This window comes from Heterocephalus glaber, unplaced genomic scaffold (genome assembly GCF_053883595.1).
Source record: "Heterocephalus glaber isolate CG9 unplaced genomic scaffold, H.glaber_assembly_v1.0 deba00001550, whole genome shotgun sequence".
Lineage (NCBI taxonomy): Eukaryota > Metazoa > Chordata > Mammalia > Rodentia > Bathyergidae > Heterocephalus > Heterocephalus glaber.
In genome coordinates, this window is record NW_028258343.1 from 25,396,548 (window position 1) to 25,410,057 (window position 13,510).

A 13,510-nucleotide genomic window follows, 5' to 3' on the forward strand; every position below is an offset into this window, starting at 1 on the left:
GCTCTGGGTTACTACCGGTCCCAGTTTGTGCCCACCTAGCACTCACGCCTGGCCATGTGACCATTAGTGTTCTCCAGCTGTGGGAGGAGCATCTCTTTCTGCAGTGTAACTCGGGGTTTGCACGTGGTGTGCTGGAGCCCACAGAGTGAGGCAGCAGAGAGAGTGTGTCATGTCTGTGCTGAGTCTTCAGTGGGCCTCACATGTTTCTGCTTGTCCCCGCTCCTCCTGACACCAGCAGAGCTGCCTATTTGTTCTGGAAAGAGCATGAGTGACATGTGGCCTAGAATGTCACTGCCACGTTGTACCACCCCAATCCAGCTCAAACCAGAACCCCCTTCTGGCCTCAGATGCATGAGCCCAGATCAGCTAGCAGTCCAGTCCCCATGCCTGGATCGGCAGTCTCTGGTCAGCCCACAGGTGCATAATCTGTGCTCGTGGGTGAGCAGTGCTGTGCGTCACTGGGCTCTGAGACAGTGTGCTATACAGCTGTAGCTAGTACACTTATGGAATCCGAAAAGGAAACACAAAAGAAAATAAAAATTGACCACATGGAAAACTAAAAGCAATATGTCACCAATTTCTGCATAAGAAATATTTGGAGAAAGAAATGGATTTTCAAAAATGGAAGAAAATGAAAATATTTAAGGAGGCCACATTTGAATACACAAAAATGACTAAAGTTACGGTTGGATTAGAAATATCATTGAAACAAATACATTCAGGATAAATGCTTAGTGAATGGTGAATTAAACGGTATCTGAAGGATTCTGGAAAATTCCCAGGCTTCCTATCAAAATAACTAAGCCAACTTTTAGAAAAAGGTCTACTCCAGGGGCTAGAATCCAAAAATGTTAGAAATTTTACTGTGTTGCAGTATAGATTAAAATGGTAACTCATTTATTCAACCCAATGACTGCTAATTTCTAGACATTAACTGTTTATAAAATTACTATGATTAGAGACATTTTACTTAAGTAAAATAAAACATAAGACTATATCTGTGACATTCAAGCTAATTTGTTTGGGATTCTGGTAAAATTTTCTTATGCAAAATAAATTCTTGAGAATGTGTGGATAATGATTTAAAAAGGCACAAGCTAATGGAATAAATATTAAAAATAGCTATTTATGTGGTCCTTTCTTAATTTTCAGTGTACTTTAACATGCTTACTTATAAGTTTTTAGGAAATCGCTATCCTTATTTTATAATTAAGGGATCCAAGGCTGAGAGAATGTGAACAGTGTGGACCCAGTCTCTCCTGGCCCTGACTCTGGGGAGCAATGGGGACATGGCACTGTCCTTTCTAACATAGGGTGAAGGACAGGGCAAAGCTTGGGGTGTTCTTCAGTCTGAGTATAGAAGTTTAAACTGAAGTATCACCATTCTCATGTACGAGAGAATACTGTAAGCCCTGAAATAACACATTAGAAAGGGTTAGGACTTTTAGGAAAATCCTTAGAATGCATTCATTGTTCTGAAAAAGCTAAGAGTTGGTTGTATATGGAGAGTGCTACAGTCCCTAAGTCTCGAGTCCCTAAGTTGGTGTTGTTTGGTTTTGGTATTTAGTCACACATCGCCTTTTCAGTGTATTTATGGATCTGTCTTAGCTATGCATTTGACTACTGCTCTTATAGTCATCACATGTCATGGATGGAGCCAGTCATTCAAAGGATGATAGGAATACACCTGGAGCTTCTACTGCTGCTAATTTTCTTTTCTCTTTCTTTCTTTCCTCCTCCCTCCATCCCTCCCTCTCTCCCTTCCTTTCCTCCTGCCTTTCTTTCTTTTTTGGGAAAGAACATATTTTAAAGGATATGTTGCCCATAGGAAGTAGGAAACAAATATTTGTTAAATGACCCTACCTACCCATGCCAAGCAGCAAATTGCTGCTAGCAATAAGTAAATCCATGTGATAAAAAACAGACTGCTCTTGCGCTAGGTGCCTACGTATCACCTGGACTTAGCCTTGTAATGACATCACTCATCAAGCAGTTTTCCCTACTTACAGGTACAATGAGGCTTGTACAGATTAAATAATTCGCTCAAGTTCACACAGCTGCTAAATGGCCAAGGCTGTATTCATGCCCAGATTTATGACTTGGCACCTAAAGTCTGCCTCCAATTTCTTACCCTTAACAAATAAGGACATCTGAGCTATTTCGCTATCATCCCTGTAGAAGAGGAGTTGTAAACTCCCTCTGTAATGTATTTTCCTATCACCGAATCTGGCGGTGACCTTGCAGATGAGCCACTGAGCTCTTGACTGTCCCGTCATCTTCTGCTCTTCAAGCCCTAGAGCTTAAATTTACTGGTAGTTGTTCAAAAATATGCATTCTGGTGGAACTCAGAATTGTCTAAAACACTTGCTCGCCATCGTATCTTTGAGATTTCCCAATGGTTGAATATTCTGGATGAACCTCTGCCCCTTAGCACCTTGTACTTCTGGGTTCAGCTCAGTATGTGGGATGGTGAGAAAGAGGGTTAAGGTCGGGAGAATCTGACATCAGATGGCTTTACCAACAGAGGAGGTTGGCACGTACAGTGGCTGAGCTGAGACTGAATGTGAAACATCAGATCATCTTCAGCTATTTTAATTCCCTTTTCCTTGAGTTCCTCAGCCCTTTGTTTTCCCACCAAAAATGTCACCTGTGATGTCACTGAAGGGTCAACCAACAAGTAAACTGGGGCCTCAGGGACAGGGAATCCAAACTGATACACAGATTAGTGATTATTTGGATACTTGCCAAGAAGGAAAACAAGAGCTCAGATACATCCCTTAATCTCCACCAAGATTCTATATTCTGCTTGTTAGAGAAGACCAAATAAATAGGAACTATATTTGGTCCAAAACCACTAACCAAAAATTAATGTGAGATGCAGTGTCTTCTTTTTTTTTCTTGGTTTTTGAGACAGGGTCTCCCTATGTGGCCCAGACTGACCTTGAACTCATGGTGATCCTCCTGCCTCAGTTTCCCAGGGTGTCCATGCTTTTACACCAGCATTATAATCAATAATTTCCCAAAGCCACCTTTGCTAAGTGTGGCCTGCTCACTGCCAGCTTCCCTCTTGGTGTCCTGCTGCCTCCTCTTGGAGCTTTACTCGATCCTGTGGGGCTCTGCCAAGGGTGCCAGACAGCCTTTCTGTCAGGAGTTTTTCCAGGCTAAGAGCCAGCAAAGAGGCTTGGGTTGTCCAGAAGTTTCTTACCCATTCTTTTCAGCTCTGATCACCGATGACGGAGGCAGGAGGCTGCAGGACGTGATGGCTTATATCCTGGTGGTTTGCCTGCCAGTTACCAGTACCTGGCACCCACCGAACCTCTCAGTAGCGCACGGGCTGTCAAAACCGGCATGTCGTTAAAGGAAGGAAGATGAAGGAATGTAGCAATGGGACGAATCTGCCAACTCGATCAGTCCTGTCCCAGGAAAGGAGAACAGCCCTGTCACCTTGCCAGCAGGAGAGCACGGTGGCAGCTGGTTGGCAGCCCACAGCGTCAGCCTCCAGTCCTTGCGGGCTTTCTCCCACTTGCACTGTGACATAGACACCAGGCCGGGATGCTCGGGCTCAGAACAGAAAGCCAAGCTCCCTCCCAGTGAGCAATATCTTTAGCCTCCTGGAGACTTCATCGTGACGTCACCACCTGGCCCTGCTCTTCCACCAGAGCTCAGCTCTGTCCTAGGGGCTTTGCGGGTGCCTGAGTCACCCGAGCTGCTTCTTACCGACTTCCACTCAACCTGTTTAAGACGAGGCCTCCCTTTATTTGTCTCTGAAGTATTACCAGAGACTGGGATGTGGAATAAGCCGGAATGAGACCAAATTCAAGGTGTGTTTTATTTTTGTTTTTGGTCCTGGAAATGGAATCCAGGCCCTTGAGAACGCAAAGCCTGAGCTCTGTCGCTGAGCTGCGCTGTCCGTCTCAACTCCCAAACAGGAACCAGTTCACACACGCAGTTTATTCCAGTTAGAGGTATTAGCTAGCTGGGTCAAGAATTTTGATCTAACTCACGCTAATGTTTTCTGGTCTCCATTTTGTATAATTTCCTCTAGGGAGACAGGAGCCTGTGATCTGTTGCATCCTGTGGAATCATTTGGTTTAAATTTTGATTTCTCCTCTTTACCCATAGGAACCCTGATGTTGGCAGTTTAGATTGCAAAGTACAGTTCAAAAACACCTGAGCGGCCTCAGAGTAAGCACCAGGCCTCACTTTCCTTGGATTCCTGGAGTCCTGCAGTGCTGGCTGTGGAGGCGGAGCGCTTGGGGGGAGCGGGATGAGCCCTGTTTTATTTTTAAAGCTCGCCATGTCAACGCTTTCTGCCCCAAGTAGGTTGGCCACCATTATTCAGGGGTGAGATCAGAGTCCTTTTCTTTCCTAGAGCTGCTTGCCATTTTCTCCACACCTGCCTTGCAAGTGACAGCTCTGTGGGTGTCCTCATAAATTACAAATCATGTGCCCTGGTCCTGAAGCCCTGGGACAGGAACAAAGTTAGAAGCTGTCCTGTAATTTTAGAAGGCAGCCGCGGGTGGGCCAGCTGATGGAGGACAGAGCTGCACATCGACAGGGGTCCTGTTCGGGCTCCTGGCCACTGCCTGGTCCCACAGTTTGTACCACTGGAAGGGGGGTCCCGTGCAGAATGGAAAGCAGCATCCAGCCAGCAGGGGAATGGACAGATGCATCTAAGAAGGATTTTTCTTTTTCCTTTTTAGGATAATTTCCATGACTGTAATCATGTGGTAAAAATAAGCTCCCATTTGACACCTTCACTTTGTTTTAAAACTTTTGTTGGATTTGATAAGACTGACAATCACTTGCTGATATCTGTGCGGAATAAGGATTAAATTGCTTTCTTTTTAAAGACTTTTTCCTCTCACAGATTCCACAGCAAAGACTTAAATAAACATAAGAACAGCCAATGTAAATACGTATAATGAGTAGCTTTCTTTCCATCATCTACGCTATAAGCACAGTGCCATATCTAGCATGGGGCTGTAATAACTGATATCTTAATGAGGATACATGGCGTATTCGTAGCTGTGACTGTGTCACAAATCATCCTGTCCCGAGGTTAGTGCCATAAGGTAAACACTGATTGTTTCTCATGGTGCACGGACCCGACGGGCACGCGGGAGCCTCTGGTCATCAAGCAGAACTGCTTGTCTGTGTGGAGTTCTCACACACACCGGGGGCTCAGCAGGGAGTCAGGCACACCTGGTGTGTTCTCCATGTCTCACCCTCCAGAAAAGGGTGCTCAGCATGTGGTTATGGTGAAAGCATAGGAGATGATGAGAGTGAGCAGTGTTCAAAAGCTGTCTAACATTCCTGCTTAGGTCAAGTTCATGACTATGATTGGCTAACATGAGTCACGTGGCGAACTGCAGTCAGCGTGGGAGGATGTGACCAGATGTGACAAACGGGCGGTGAAAAGCAGGACCAAACACAAGGCATTTTCCACCAACAGGTAGAACATAAATTTTCCATGTGGAAACTAGTCATCCAAAATGGTTCAAATATTCACTGTAGGGGGAAAAGAATGCCAACAATCTAAGATGGATAAAGAGGGTAGATGTTTGGCTGCAATTTGAAAGACTTTCCATTTCTTCCATTCTCCCGAGGACCGGTTAGACGTTATTCCTCTACTCAGAATTAGTTTATTAAAGTATTAGGACCAAGACATGAAGAGCGCATCTTTGAAATTCCTCGGATGTATTGCAATAATTAATCTGTTTATTTCTGGCTTTAAATGAAAAAACAAAGGTCTGACAGATAATTAGGAGACTGTCTTTCTTTCCTACACTTAAAATATGTGTTTTCCAGGGTTCAAGGCTACAGTTGATCTGCACTGATACTTAATAGCATATTTGTAGAATAAATTAGCTGCTTCACTAATGCGACACATAGCAAGAAAAAAAAAAAGAATCATTCTTGACATATGGGTTTTGCCAGGTGTCTAGTTCAGTCATGAAGATGCAGGATTTTCCCTTTTCCCTCCTGCTGGAGTGGAACTAAGACTCAGGCCACCCGGGCAAGCAGGCACTGTATTCGGTACATACCAGCAACCCTCATCTTCTGCAACACAGCACAGTCATTCATGGCTTGGGGCGCTCTAGAGCCAATTCTAGGGCATCCGGGATCTCTTCCTTTCTTCCTTCTCTTCTTCCTTCCGTTTTACCAGCTGTTGTTCTGCTGTCCCCATAGCCACACTCTGTCTCAGGGATCTCAAAGTTGGGTGACAGTTTAGTGGTTCTCAGAGACGAGCCCTCAGTGCGGAAATCACTCAGGAACTTGCTTTAAATGCAGGTTCTGAGGCCCCCACTGCACACTCACCAAACCGGAAGCTCAGGATGGCTTCCAGCAATCTGTGTCCTAACAAGCCCTGTGGGTGATTCTGGCACCTGCTGAAATTTAGGGACCCTCATTGGAGCGTCTATAGCTGAGTTTTGCAGCAGGATAGCCAACAGACACAAATGACTATTCAGTTTAAATTAAAATAACTTAAAATGGAATTTAAAATCCAGATTTTTGCTGGGGATTCAGTGGTTCCATCGCCTGCCTTACAAGCACAAGGTCCCAAGTTCGATCCCCAGTACAAAAAACAAAAAATCCAGATTTTTAGTCACATGAATTTTGTATTAAATGTTTAATAACCACATATGGACACTGTATTTAAGCCACAAATACATTGAACTTGATTCATCACTGCAGACAGTTCAGTTGGACATTTCTATGGCTTTTCATGTGTAGCTGACTTTCTAGGACTCACCAAATGCCTCTCTCCAGAGTGCTTCGCACTACAATGCCTATCCTCAGATTAGGGTCTGTTTGATCTCTAGGGATTTGAGGGTATCTTGGTCACACGGGGGGCTCCTTTCTGTGCATCTCCTGTTTGTTGTTTGTCCCCGGAGGCCACAGCTGAAACCCAGCAGCTCATTGCCACATTCCATTCCCAGGTGCTTCGATTTGCACACTATGTTGAAAAACAAAACTACCAACATTAAAATTGGTCACTTTTACAGAAAAATTCAAATTTTTCTTTCTTTTTTTTGAGGGGGCGGGGTGGGTACCAAGGATTGACTCGGGACCTTCCGCTTGAGAGGCAGGTAGAGTGCCACTGAGCTAAATCCCTGGCCCTAAATTTTTCTATTTTTCTGAAAAAAATGGAACATGTGTCCGACCACATTCTTCCTGTTTCAGTTTGATGGGCTTAGAAGCAGCTTTTCCCTTTAGCTGGCTGCATGTACCCATGTTCCACCAGACTCACTGGCAGGGCTCACTCCTGGGGTTCCCTGCCTCGCTCTCCATTTGAGCTGGAATCTGACACTATAGGTTTTCTACTGCTCTCCCCTCGCTCCTGGCTTCAGGGGCCATGGAAACCTTCAGCATCACTGAAGAACAGCCCCTGAACAGCACTCTGACCAGTCAGGGTGCTTGCACTTTTGTGGTGCAAAGGTTTCAAAGGGACTTTTGGCAAGCTGTCTGCAGAAACAGAGAGCAGCAGACCAACACCATGAGTGAGACATTCACAGAAACCTCTCACCTCCTGGGCAGGACCCAGGACCACCTGCCAGACCTAAGGCAAGGCCTCTCCAGCTGCAATGCAGAGCCTGCAAATGTCTCCCAGCAGGAATGACCCCGGCAGGCCAGAACACTTCCCCAAAGCCTAAGAAGATCCTCTTAGGTCCTGATAGAGAGCAGAGAAAGCTGACAGAGATGTATGCAATTGATAGATTCCCTCCAGTTTAGGGTGCTGGTGTATATAATAGCTGCCTTCTTCTTCCCAGCATGCCCCTATTCCCGCCAAGAGAGTAACCTAATACTTGCTCTCCTCCTAGCAACTAGTGACCTCCCTGGCTCCTCCAGTCCCTAGGCACGACCTCACTCAGCCCCACCCCAGCTCCTATAAAAGGCACTCCCGGTCCCTGCCCCGGCCACATTGCTTTGTCTCTCCTTTGTTCAGAGACAGCCCAGCAGATCTTCCCTGCAATAAAGGCTTGTTGTGGCCTGGGCTGGTCTTGGTTTTCGGCTTTTTTTACCTGACAGTAATGCTACAGGAAATTTGAATGACAATAGAGACAAGCTGGGAATATATTACATTTGTTCAAACAGCTGTTTTGTGAGTTGCAGAACTTTTCTTTTAAACAGAGAATCTCTCTGAAGTCAGCTTTCACTCCAGATCAGCTACTTCAGTATTCATCATGAGGACTCTCAAACTTGCTGAGAGTTTATTCTCTTCTGTAAGGCCATAGAGAACATCTCACGGTAGACAGAGAAAAAAATTAGGAATACAAACTGGTGAGGTGTCAACAGCAGAGAAGCTCTGGAGAGAGAAACCACGGCTGGAGACAGAAAGCCAGGTTGACTCCCTCTAAGTTGCTGGTCCAGGCTGACGAGGTGTGGTGCTGCGTGGTGATGTTCCTTTCATCATACTTAACGGGAAGGTGGAGTAACGTGGCACACCCACTTAAGTACTGAGAGGAAAACCATCTTGAAAATATGGGGTTATTCAAGAAAGTATTCCTGTCAGTGGCAGCCATCAGGATGGGTCACAGCCTTTCTTGACCATGGTGCTTTCAGGGAAAGCATGGGAGACTTTTCCCTGTTGGTGGCCCTCCTTTGACACCTGGTACATCTGTCCCCTGGAGCCCAGCAATCTCCCTGCTCAGGAGGTTGAGTGACTTACCAAAGATGTAGGATCCTGTAAAGGTTCCCTCATGCCCTTGATCTTTGTTGACCCTGAGGGGCCGGGGCCAAAATATTGGTCATCCTTTAGCCCAGTTATCTTTCTAATTTTGGTCTCCAAACTTTAGTTATTGAACACCCAGCAGAGAAGATTAGTGACATTAGTAGTATGGTTCCAAAGTAATGCCTAACAAGACTTAACTGACCTTGATAGATAACAAGAGGTTCATATTGATTGACACAGATCTCTTTTTAACTTGGTCTTAAACACCCAGCAGGAAAGAATAACCAAGAGAGGTTTAAAATAAGGCCATAGTAATAAAGCTATATATAAAAAAGGGCTCCAATCATTAACCCCTTCTGGCAGTTTCCAGCTATACCAGTAGCTGACCACAGTTATGGATCATTAGGAAAAACTATGGGAGAATCTATAAGACCTCGAGTAGAGTTTTAAATTTCTTAGCTAAATTTGTCCTTCAAATTGTCTCTATCTTACAGCTAAGACTGGAGAGACTTATGACCAAATATCAGACTTACAGACCTCTATCAATAAAATATATAAATAAATATATAAATAAATATACAAATAAATATATAAATAAAAATATCAGACCTCTATAAATAAAAGAGGCTAAGAGTTCACAGGTTACAATCACTATTTCAGTTTCTAAATGTGACTCTTTCCCCAGCCTGCCTTTCCACTCTAGTGCTTATGCTTAGATTATACATGGTCTAATTTCTTTTTTTTTTTTATTAAATTCTTTTATTGGTACATTGTAGGTATACAACACAATTACATTTCACATTGGGAACTGTACCTTTACATGATGCATCTTGGTTCTTATTTTTTCCCCATTCCTAGCCCTCCCTTCATGCCCTCCACCCTTCCCTATTTACAAAGACTTTGTTTCCATTTTTTCCATTTCTCATCATTTTTTCCTTTCCCTTCTTTCCTTTCCCCTGTGCCTCCCACTACCCCTACCCCTTTGGACCTTTTATTCCTATTTTACATTATCGATTATTCATTCTAATCATTGGTACATTTTAGGTATACAATATAATGACATTCATCATTGGAAATTTGCACCTTTACATAGTCTCTCTTGGTTCTTACTTTTCACCCTTGCCCAGCCCTCCCTTCAACCCCTCCATTCCTCCCTATTTACAAAGATTGTGTTCCTATATTTCCATTTTCTCATATTAATCCCATTTCCTTCTATCCTTTCCCCTAGCCCTCCCACTTCCTTCCCCTTTGCCCCTTTTCTTCCTATTTCACATTACCTATTATACATTTAGTCCTTATCAACACTTTCAGTTTCTCACACCAGAGAAACTATTCGATATTTATACATGTGTGTCCTATTTATTTCACTTAAGAGTATCACCTCAATGTACATCCACTTAGCTATAAATGTTTCTAATTTCTCATTTTTTATGGCTGAGTAGTACTCCATTTTATTAAAAAAAAATCACATTTTCTTTATCCAGTCTCAGTTGATGGGCATTTGGGCTGTTTCCAAGTTTTAGCTATCACAAAATGTGCTGCTATGAACATGGGCAAAGATATATAACTGTGGTATGATTCTTTTAATTTTGGGGGAAGATCCCCAGCAGTGGAATAGTGGGGTCAAATCGGACTTCCAGTGCTAGTTCTTTGAGGTTTCTCCATACTGATTTCCACAGTGCTTGCACCAGTCTACACTCCCACCAGCAGTGGAGCAGGGTTCCTCTTTCCCCACAGCCCCGCCAGCATTTGTTATTGGTTGATTTCATGATAGCAGCCATTCTTTCTGGAGTGAAGTGGAATCCCAGCGTTGTGTTCATTTGCATCTCTCAAATGACCAGTGATGTTGAACATTTTTTCATGTACTTATTTGCTATTTCTACTTCTTTGTCTGAGAAATGTCTGTTCATTTCAGATGCCCATTTTTGGATTGGGTCTTTAAATTTGGGAGGTCTGATCTTTTTAAGTTCTTTATAGATTCGAGATAGTAGACCTTTGTCTGAGGAAGAGCAGGTGAACATTTTTTCCCACATTGTGGGTTGTCTCTTCACACTGCTGGTGGTTTCTCTTGCTGTGCAGAAGCTTTTTAATAAGAAGAGATCCCACTTGTTGATTGTTTGTGCTAGTTTACGGGTGACGGAGGTTTTGTTCATAAAATCTTTTCCTACACCAATGTCTTCAAGGGTTCTACCTAACCTCTGTTCCAACTGGTTCAGAGTTTCTATTTTAATATTTAGATCTTTAATCCATTTTGATTTTAGTTTAGTGCATGGTGAGAGATATAGGTCTGGTTTTAATCTTTGGCAAGTTGAAGCCCAATTTTTCCAGCACCATTTATTAAAGAGGCTATCTTTCCTCCAGTGAGGGTGTTTGGCTCCTTTGTTGAAGATGAGATGGCTGAGTGTGTCTGGCATTGTTTCTACATCTTCTAATCTGTTCCACTGGTCCTCAGGTCTGTTTCTTTGCCAGTACCATGCTGTTTTTATCACAGTAGTTTTGTAGTATAGTTGCAGGTTGGGGATTGTGATACCCCCTGCCATGTCTCTGTTACCTAGAATTGCTTTTGCTATTTTGGGTCTCTTCTTGTTCCAAATGAATTTTTGGATTGTTTTCTCGAGGTCCATGAAGTATGCTGCTGGGATCTCAATTGGAATTGTATTAAATCTATATAGCAGTTTTGGAAGTATGGCCATTTTCACTATATTAATCCTTCCTACCCAGGAGCAGGGGATGTCTGTCCATTTTCTGATATCATCTTCAATCTCTCTTTTCAGAGTGCCATAGTTTTCAGAGAAGAGGCCTTTGATTTCTTTCGTTAGGTTGATTCCTAGGTATTTCAGGTTTAGGGATGCTATTGTGAAAGGAATTGTTTGCCTTGTTTCTCTCTCAGTGAGTCTGTTGTACATGTAGAGGAAAGCTATTGATTTTTGTGTGTTGACCTTGTAACCAGCTACTTGACTGAATTTGGTTATTAAGTCTAGAAGACTTTTGGTGGAGTTCTTATATAGAGTATCATGTCATCTGCAAATAATGACAATTTGACTTCTTCATTTCCTATCTTTATTCCTTTTATTTCTTTCTCTTGTCTAATTGCCATGGCTAATGTTTCCAGAACTATATTGAACAGGAGTGGTGATAGTGAACATCCTTGTCTTGTTCCTGATTTTAGTGTGAAGGATTTCAGTTTTTGACCATTTAGTATGATATTGGCTGTTGGTTTTTCATACATGGCTTCTATCAGTTTGAGGTAGAGACCATCTATTCCATTTTTTTGTAGAGTTTTTATCATAAATGCATGTTGGATTTTGTCAAATGCTTTTTCTGCGTCTATGGAGATAATGATATGGTTTTTGTCCTTGTCTCTATTGATATAGTGTATTACATTGATTGATTTGTGTACCTTGAACCATCCCTGCATCCCTGGGATGAATCCCACTTGATCAAGGTGTATGATCTTCTTGATGAACTTCTGCATTCTGTTTGCCATTATCTTATTAAGGATTTTTACATCTATGTTCATTAGTGAGATTGGCCATGAGATTGGCCTATCGTTCTCCTTTTCGGTTGGGTCTTTCTCTGCTTTGGGGATCAAGGTGATGCTTGCTTCCAGGAATGAATTTGGGAGTATTGCTTCCCTTTCAATTTCATTGAAGAGTTTAAACAGTAGTGGCAGCAGTTCGTCTCTAAATGTCTTGTAGAATGCAGCAGTGAAACCATCAGTGCCCGAGATTTTCTTAGTTGATAAGCTTTTAATTACATTTTCAATTTCATTGGTTGATATTGGGTTGTTCAGAATTTTTAGGTCTTCTTTGATCAACTTTGGTAATTTATATATATTTAGGAATCTGTCCATTTCTTCTGTGTTGTCCATCTTATTGGCGTATAGGTTCTGGAAGTAGGTATTGATGATCCTCTGGATTTCTGGTGGGTCTGTTGTAATTTCACCCTTTTCATTCCTAATTGCATGGATTTGGGCCTTTTCTTTCCTTTTTCTGACCAGGTTGGCTAAGGGTTTATCAATTTTGTTGATTCTTTCGAAGAACCAACTCTTGGCTTCATTGATTTTTTGTATTGTTCTCTTGGTCTCCATTGCATTGATTTCTCCTCTGATCTTTATAATTTCCTCCCTTGTATGAGCTCTGGGGTTGTCCTGTTCTTTTTCTAGAAGCTTGAGGTGCCACATCAGGTTGTTTAATTGGGTTCATTCTGTTTTCCTAATATGTATATTCACTGCTATGAATTTCCCTCATAAGACTGCTTTCATTGTGTCCCATAGATTCTGATATGTTGTATTGTCATTGTCATTTAATTGATGGAAATGTATGATTTCTTCTTTAATTTCCTCTAACCCACTGGTTATTCAGATGTGTGTTGTTCAATTTCCACGTGTTTATGAAATTTTTTGAGTTTCTTTTGCTATGGATCTGCAATTTTATCGCACTATGGTCTGATAATATACAGGGGATAACTTCAATTCCTTTGCACTTACTTAAACATGTTCTATGTGTGAGTATGTGGTCTATTTTGGAGAATGACCCATGTGCATCTGAGAAGAATGTGTATTCTGATTTTGTAGGGTGCAAGACTCTGTAAACATCTGTTAAGTTCATTTGTTCAAGAGTTCAATAGAGTTCTAGTATTTCATTACTTATTTTTAGTCTAGTTGATCTGTGTATTTGTGACAGTGGGGTGTTGAGGTCCCCCACTACAATTGTATTAGTGCATATATGACTTTTTATGTTTGTTATTATTTGTTTTATATAGTTGGGTGCACTAGTGTTTGGTGCATAGATATTTATGATTGTCATCTCTTCCTCTTGGATTCTTCCCTTT